We start from the raw sequence: 7,526 nt of genomic DNA on the forward strand, positions 1-7,526 counted from the left end.
CAGGTCAGCGGACGCGAAGTAATGAGCAAACAAGGGAGGGGACCCTACGGATGTCCTTCGCGGCCAAGCAGGTGTGGACGGGGCAGGGCGGAAGAAGCCGGGCCGCACTCCTCAGCCGCCCGCGGACTCCCGCAGGGACCCGGAAACAGACCCACCGGCGGGCGCGAGCGCGCAGGCGCAGCGGCGCGCGACGCCCGCAGCCCGCTCAGGAACCCGGAGGTCAACCCTCCGGCAGGCGCGCACGCGCAGGCGCAGCGGCGCGCGACGCCCTGAGGCGGGCGGGGTCGCCCGCACGCTCCTAGAAACGCCAAGAAGGGGCAGTCTCGGCTGCCGTCTGCGCGGGCACCCCGGCGCGAGCCTGCGCTTGGGGCGCGGCGTCGAGCCCCGTTGGGAGTCGCAGTCAGCCATTTCCCGGGTTAAAACTCAAGTTGCGACTGGCACCAAGAAATCTCAACTTAAAATGCAGAGGCCTCTAAAAGAGAGCGACCCCCGCCTCGTGGTTCCACTGGGGCTCGAACCCAGGACCTTCTGCGTGTAAAGCAGACGTGATAACCGCTACACTATGGAACCGCGCGCTGCAGACCTCTGCCAGGATGAGATACAGAAAGCTCGCACAGAGACTTTTCCCTGCGCACAGTCAGCGAGACGGAGGGTGGAGGTCGGTGACGCCCGCGCAGGGAAGCGTTCAGATGGCCCTCAGACCTCCCAGCGCAAGTCCCATCCACACTTGTCCTCGGCGACACGAGCTCCCCCACTTGTCCGGGACAGAAAGCGGGTCTGGACGCGCCCGCGGCTGCCCCCAGACGCCGCCGCTCCGCCTTGATGTCACTTGCGCGGAGGGGGTCTGAGCGCCGGGCTCTGTGGCGCAATGGATAGCGCATTGGACTTCTACACAGACGGAGACATTCAAAGGTTGTGGGTTCGAGTCCCACCAGAGTCGCTTTTCTTTTGATAAATGAGGAAAGAGCTCGGAGGGAGACAAACACATCACCTACCGCCTCCAGCGACCTTCGCCCACATTGGGAAGGGTCCCGTCCCACTTCGCTGTGATGGCCTCAGGCCTGAGTCCACTGGGAGTCCTGCTACCGGAGTCTTCCACCATCGCTTTAATGTGGTTCCAGAGTATCTGCTAACTCGACCTGCGGAAGTTAGCGGGTCGTGGTGAAAGCTGCTGAGCGTCCCCCCCGCCCCCCACTCCCATTCCCTTGCTGTTCTTTTACACTAGGAATAAAATTTTTAATTTATTAAAAATTAACAAGGAATAAAATTTTTTATTGTTTTTACAATTTAGCAGTAGCTTAATATGCCTCAATTTGCGTAAAAATAAAGCCCCCTTTGACAGGTACCAGAATGGCCGAGTGGTTAAGGCGTTGGACTTAAGATCCAATGGATTTATATCCTCGTGGGTTCGAACCCCACTTCTGGTACAGCGGGTCGTACTTTTCCAGCCTTGAGGCGCGATGACGTTTTAATCTGAGAGTTTGTAGCAGACCTGGAAAGTGTAGCAATAACTTCAGAATTTACGGTTTGGAAAGTTTGAAAGTACACATCCGCCTGAAGCTATACAAAGTACAGCGAGCAGGAGAGGAGGCGCATTGTGCAGTAAAAACGTTCGCTTTTTGAAACAGTCACCATTTAAGTTCATGCTATGTGCCAAATAGCGTTCTAAACGCCGAGGTTGTGGGAATGCGAAGATTAAAAAAATAAACAGAAAATAACATGAACAGCAACAAATATACAAGGTCCTTACCAGCAAGCTTCCAGAGTAGAGTAAGAGAGGGGAGAGATGGTTTATAAACCAGCAAATAAATAGGAGAATTCCAGATGGCGGTAAGCGCTATGCGCAATTAAGTGGGCTGGCACGATAGAGCGCCACAGAACTTTTTCAGAACAAAGTTGTTCCATTTGACTGTGGAAATCACTCACCTTGACGTTCCTGGTCTCTCCCCTCGCTCCAGCAAACGAAAGCTTCCAAGGACCGGTTCTGCTCCTCCTCCACTGAACGCCTTCCCTGACCTCTGGCCCTCGCGCAGCCACTGCACTCATTTCATTCATTCCACAGTGTTTGAGAGCTTGCGTGGTGCCAGCCACTCACCTAGGCCTCGGAGATGTGCAGAGTTCCTGAACCACAGCAGAAACATTCCAGGAGGAAAGACAGACCCATTCAACGGGGGCTGAAGGTGGGCCTACCTGTGGTGGGCGGAGCAATACCGACGGCCCAAGAGTCCTCAGGCCCGGACCCCCTCTGGAAGGCATCAAGCCAGGATCTCTGTGGCAAAGACAGGCAAGATCCCTGACTTAAAGGATTGGAGGGAACTTCCCAAACCAAAGAACTTAGAAAGTGGGAAGACAGTGGCATTTCAGGATGGAGGATGAAGAGATGGAGGGATCGTGCATAGGGGGGAAAAAAACACTACAGTTTGTTAAATGAGATTGCACACAACGCCAGTTAACTCTCTCTGTGCTAAGCAACCCAGTTCACACCATCAACACTTGATGTTTCGCCCTCTGAGACTTCGGTTCTCAGTGTTCGGTGCCTGTCCATCTAGTCTGCCTTCAGGAGAACAGCAAATAGATCTTCATGCTCCCCCGAGTTGTATTCAAAGCCATGCTCAGCTTTGAAGCCCGAGCTGTGCTAGAAGCTGAGGTTATGCCAAAACCTCACCAGCTCCTCAGAGGATTGACTTCATCAGACAGGGAACTCCTGTGGTGGGGATGCAGGGAGCTGCGTTTATTTTTCTTGGTTAACTCCATGTCATATGAGTCATAGGGATCCACACCTTCACTTGTGAAAGATGCTTCTAATGTCACTGGTGATTTTTCACTACCAGTGTAGGGGAGCAAATTCACCACCTCAAAATGTGTCTTTGGCACGCGGATTGTCTGAAGCTGAAAACAGTCAAAGTCCAAAAGACTCGGGAAGAAAGTGTGACTTTCGACCTTCTCCCTAACTGCCTGAAGACAGGGGATGGAGGACCTGTTTCAGGCAGAGAGCTACCACCACCATAGACAGCTAGAGTACTAGCAGGTTTGTAGACAGGGAAAAGCCTAGCATAGGCTCTGCATTAAAAGTCTCCTCTGTCCCGCCCATGGCCTCTACATGGCCCAGCCAACGTTGGTTTATCAGACATTTGCTTTTCCATCCCCATGCCAGTTGCCTTCTCCCCCTTTGAGGTCCCAAATCACTACCCCTAGCATCCTCTTTTGGCTTGAGCTGAAAATATTTGTGGTGAGGGTTTCAGGCGTTTTGTCAAGTTACTGATTTTTCTGGGTCCCTTTCATATATACATGTTATTCAACTTTTGTTTTATTTTCTCCTGCTAATATGTCTCATCAATTTAATTCTTAGGCCATCCAGAAGAACTAAGAAGGATACAGGGGGAAAGTCTTCCTGGACACCAGGAACTCCCCTCCAAAACCCTGAGGCTCAGAGGGAGACCCAGCCCCTACTGGGAGGGAAGTTTGCTTTTCACTTTTGTCTGCTGGGGTCTGTAGAAAACACAGGATCAGGGACGCTTTGATCTGAAGGACTGCCTGTGTGATCTCTGAAGGATAGAATAATCTGATACATTTTTTATTCTTCATTTATTATTTAAAACAACACATGCTTTTTTTTTAGCCGATAATACAGATGTACTTAGGAAACACACACTTCAAAGCTGTTCCTCAAAAGGTGGTCATTTTTATTAGATTGTTTTCTGTCCTTAAACATCTCATGTATATGCAAAAAACAAATATATAAATATACATATTTAATACATGTATACATATGTTTAATACATATATATACAGATGTATATTCCTGTACACATCCTTTGACTCTTCGACACATATTATGTCATACATATTGTTTAGCACCTTCTGTCATTTTTTTTCCAATGGAACGTGAATATCTTTCCATACTGGATTACTTTTTAAACTTTGCTCATGGTTCCTGAGGTTACCAGCAGGAGCTGGAAATGAACTCAGGTTCAGCTGCTCTCACTCAAAAGTCAATGTTCAAGAGACAAAAGAACTGGTGGGAAAAGAAAGACGCTTTATTCAGGAAGCCAGCAACGAGGAAAATAGAAGGCTGGTGTCCCCCAAACCATCTCCAAGTTTTCAGTTGGAGAGAAAAAGATTTCACAGGAAAAACCAGGAAGTGTCCGGGGTGAGCAGGTGGGGCTTGTGTGCAGAACAGCACGGCCAGCTCTGACGATCGTCTCAAAATGAGTAATGCTGTGGTCTGGCTGGACTTGTCTTGTTTTAATCACAGTTAATCTTCAACTCCAGGGTCAGTTGGGTTCCACTTTCTTGAGGCGAGTTTCTGGAAGTATGCAAGCCACAGATTCGGTACTGCTCAAGATGGAGTCACTAGCGTCAAAGCTATAGTCTGCTCACTGTGCAGTTAGCTTTTTCCTTCTGGTGGTGGTTTTAGCATCTGCAAACCACCTCAGGAATGTGCATCAGATACTATCTGTGTCCTTCAGGGAGGAACTAAAGATTCTATGACTTACATGGCTGATCTGTTTCCATTGTTACCAGTTCTCCTGGCCTAGGAAGTGGGCGGCAGAGGATGAGATGGTCAGATAGCATCACCACTCAGTGGGCATGAATTTGCGCAAACTCTGGAACATAGTGAAGGACAGGGAAGCCTAGTGTGCTGCAGTCCATGGTGTTGCAAAGAGTTGGACACAACTTATTGACTGAATAAAAACTGCTGGCCCAACTGCTAGCTTTTGTTACTATATCTTTACATTTTCCCAATCCTTACCTCTAGAGCTAGCCTTTGGGAGGCCTGGGAGACTAAACCTTTCTACAAACAAGAGGCAGGTAGAGCTTGTAGTGAGGGAGGGGTGTATCCCAGGAAGGCCCCCTGGGATCCTGCTTGGTTACACTGATACATTTCTCCATAAAAGAACTGCAATTATTCTTCCCGGACAGAGGAAGTATCTGAATTCCAGGGACAGCTAAAACCTTTATGAGGCTCTACTCCCATAGGATTCCCTTCCCTTCCTTTCTCTTTCAAGGGATCTTATCCAACACCTTAATGAATAACATGGCAATGAAGGAGCAGGAGTAAGAAAATAAAAGGCGGTGGGCCTACTAGTGACAACTGAAACACACACACACAGAGAACCTACAACTTAAGAGCTACGTTTTATTCAAGGACCTTACTAAAGACTATAGCCAGAGAAGCAGACTCTCAGATAGCTCTGAGGAACTATTCCAAAGAAAGTAAGGACCCAGGATATATAGGAGTTTTTCCTGGAGGGGAAAAACAAACAAACATGTAATTGAACATCAAAGACTGCTGCTAAACACAGAAAAACAGACACCTCGAGTTAATTATTTTAGTGCTTTTCTAAGTATGGGATGATGCAAGGATTTGGGCTCATTGAAATTATTCCTTTGACATGCATCTTAACTATCTAGGGCCAATATCCTGTTTTTTCTCCATTCTGCATTCCCCTTAGAGCGAGCGCACCAACAAGGAAGCTGCAGTGACTGATGGCTTGATGGCTGCAACATGTCATGACAGGCATGACAGGCAACACAGGTTGCCTCCAGGGTAATAGGACTTCCTAAAAATATAAAATTCAACCTGATCAGAACTTTTCAATGAGAGCTTAGAGGCAAATGTTCAGATTCACTAGCGGAGGTCTTTTCCCTCTGCTCAGAATTCTCTTCCTGAGCCTTCAGGCCCCCAGTTACCATTGGCAGCTCAGCTGGGCATCATCAGCCACTGGAAGACTAATTAGGATCCTTAACTTCTGGTGTTGACCGGCTTCCCACCACCCAAGCGCTTGACATCTATTTCGTGTGTCTGCACGCCTCACTGTGGACGCGCACCTGATCTTGGTGCTGGATAGGTTCTGATGAATAAAGACAGGAAGCCTAATCAATTATTCATAAGGTTCCACCCACAAGATGCTCTGGGGCTCTTCACAGACCAAGACTGGGTTTAGAAATCCCCAGCTCACCAGGAGACCCGCCCACAGATCCTAAATCAGGAGAATTCCTCCTGGGATGTTCCCTTTAGGATGCAAGGGGTGAGAGTCCTGCTTTGGTCGGAGCAGGGGTTGGCAGGCACTTACTAATATTTTCTTCATAGTCTGTGATGGGATCAGAAAAGACTTCCACCAAGCGCCTGCTGGAACTTGACTTTGCAGTTGCACCACTCACTAAATCAACAAAAAGACTCCGGATTTTAATCCAATAGGAACGGCAACGCGGTCTGTTTTCTGTGGATAGACTAAGAAAAGAAGTGTTCTTGAGAGCCCGGATAGCTCAGTCGGTAGAGCATCAGACTTTTAATCTGAGGGTCCAGGGTTCAAGTCCCTGTTCGGGCGGCGGTTATTTTAAAATCGTGAAACAAATTGGAATGTGTCCACAGCACTCTCTGAGGTGAGGTTGTGCAAAAACACACTTGATTCTGTACGGAGTTTACAACCCAGCAGGCAGGCGAGACTGGGGTGGGTTTTGCAGAAAAAGTGAAAGGGGAGGAAAGTGCCCGATAACTTTCTCTCCCAACCTCAGTCTTTTACAGCGTTTGTATGATAGATATTTGGTCTTTGGATATTTTTACCTTAAAACTAATATGTAGTATTAGTTTATATTCAAAACATCAATAAACACATAACCGAGACATTTGCATCCGTGTTGTCAGAGTCACGATGGCAATGCTCCTGCCAGGAAATATGCAAACATTCGCGCTGAGCAGTAACACTTCATGCACGGTTGATGAGAAGAGAGGTGAGAAAACTGAGGTTGCAAAAAATATTTTAGGTAGTGACACGTGCTTATAAATCACCTCTCCAGCCAGGAAGCATCCCGACCATTCTTCTAACGCATTCGTGGGACCCTGATTTGCCAGTCCTGCTGTAGAGACACATTTTTGAACACTGTCTTCATGTCTGCTTCCGATAAGGAAAACTTGCAAGCCCAACGCGATTATATTTGGCGTCAAACCCAAGACCTTCCACCTGTAGACCTGAGCTGACCACATTATAAATAAGAGTCAGGCCACATGCTGTGACCCAGGATGCAACAGTGTTTAAGTGGAGTGACTGTGCGACTGGGTCCAGGCCATTCCATGATCTGTGGTTTATTTTGAAGACTTAAGCTCTTCGCATCTTCACCGTGTGTGGCGGCTTGCTTTTGGGAAGTCACTACGTTAAGAAAAGGACTCCAGACCCACTCAAAGACGGGTCGGCAAAGGCCCTGCCGAAACCCGGGCTTGAACCAGGGACCTTTAGATCTTCAGTCTAACGCTCTCCCAACTGAGCTATTTCGGCGAGGCTGGCTGCGCCTTCAACTCTGTTGAGGAAAATTTTAAAGAAAAATTTTAAAACTATTCGACTCTCATCTCTGCTTTCTCAGTTGCCAACTTCACTTGCCAAAGTGCGCCGCTTTTAGCTCGGAGCTTTCCAGGGCAGTGAGAAAAAACCGCATTCATGTCGCCTGAGGGGCATTCACGTTCTGCCGAGTCCCAGGCCACCTTTTCTCGCCGCCTGAGGCTTTCCCGGGCTCTGCCCGGGACGCCA

The 7,526-nt window shown here is 48.5% G+C and overlaps 5 non-coding genes across 5 annotated transcripts; 3 read left to right on the forward strand and 2 right to left on the reverse strand.

The window, feature by feature from the left end:
- Positions 1 to 497: 497 nt before the first annotated feature.
- Positions 498 to 570, reverse strand: TRNAV-UAC (transfer RNA valine (anticodon UAC)). Its single transcript has one exon. It is a non-coding gene; the product is annotated as a tRNA-Val (tRNA).
- Positions 571 to 854: 284 nt separating this feature from the next.
- On the forward strand, positions 855 to 940 carry TRNAR-UCU (transfer RNA arginine (anticodon UCU)). Its single transcript is given in 2 exon segments — positions 855 to 891; positions 905 to 940. It is a non-coding gene; the product is annotated as a tRNA-Arg (tRNA).
- Positions 941 to 1,344: 404 nt separating this feature from the next.
- TRNAL-UAA (transfer RNA leucine (anticodon UAA)) lies at positions 1,345 to 1,427 on the forward strand. Its single transcript has one exon. It is a non-coding gene; the product is annotated as a tRNA-Leu (tRNA).
- Positions 1,428 to 6,259: 4,832 nt separating this feature from the next.
- On the forward strand, positions 6,260 to 6,332 carry TRNAK-UUU (transfer RNA lysine (anticodon UUU)). Its single transcript has one exon. It is a non-coding gene; the product is annotated as a tRNA-Lys (tRNA).
- An 872-nt stretch (positions 6,333 to 7,204) lies between these two features.
- Positions 7,205 to 7,277, reverse strand: TRNAF-GAA (transfer RNA phenylalanine (anticodon GAA)). The gene has a single exon. It is a non-coding gene; the product is annotated as a tRNA-Phe (tRNA).
- Positions 7,278 to 7,526: the final 249 nt, after the last annotated feature.

The sequence above is a fragment of the Odocoileus virginianus genome, chromosome 10, assembly GCF_023699985.2.
Source record: "Odocoileus virginianus isolate 20LAN1187 ecotype Illinois chromosome 10, Ovbor_1.2, whole genome shotgun sequence".
Lineage (NCBI taxonomy): Eukaryota > Metazoa > Chordata > Mammalia > Artiodactyla > Cervidae > Odocoileus > Odocoileus virginianus.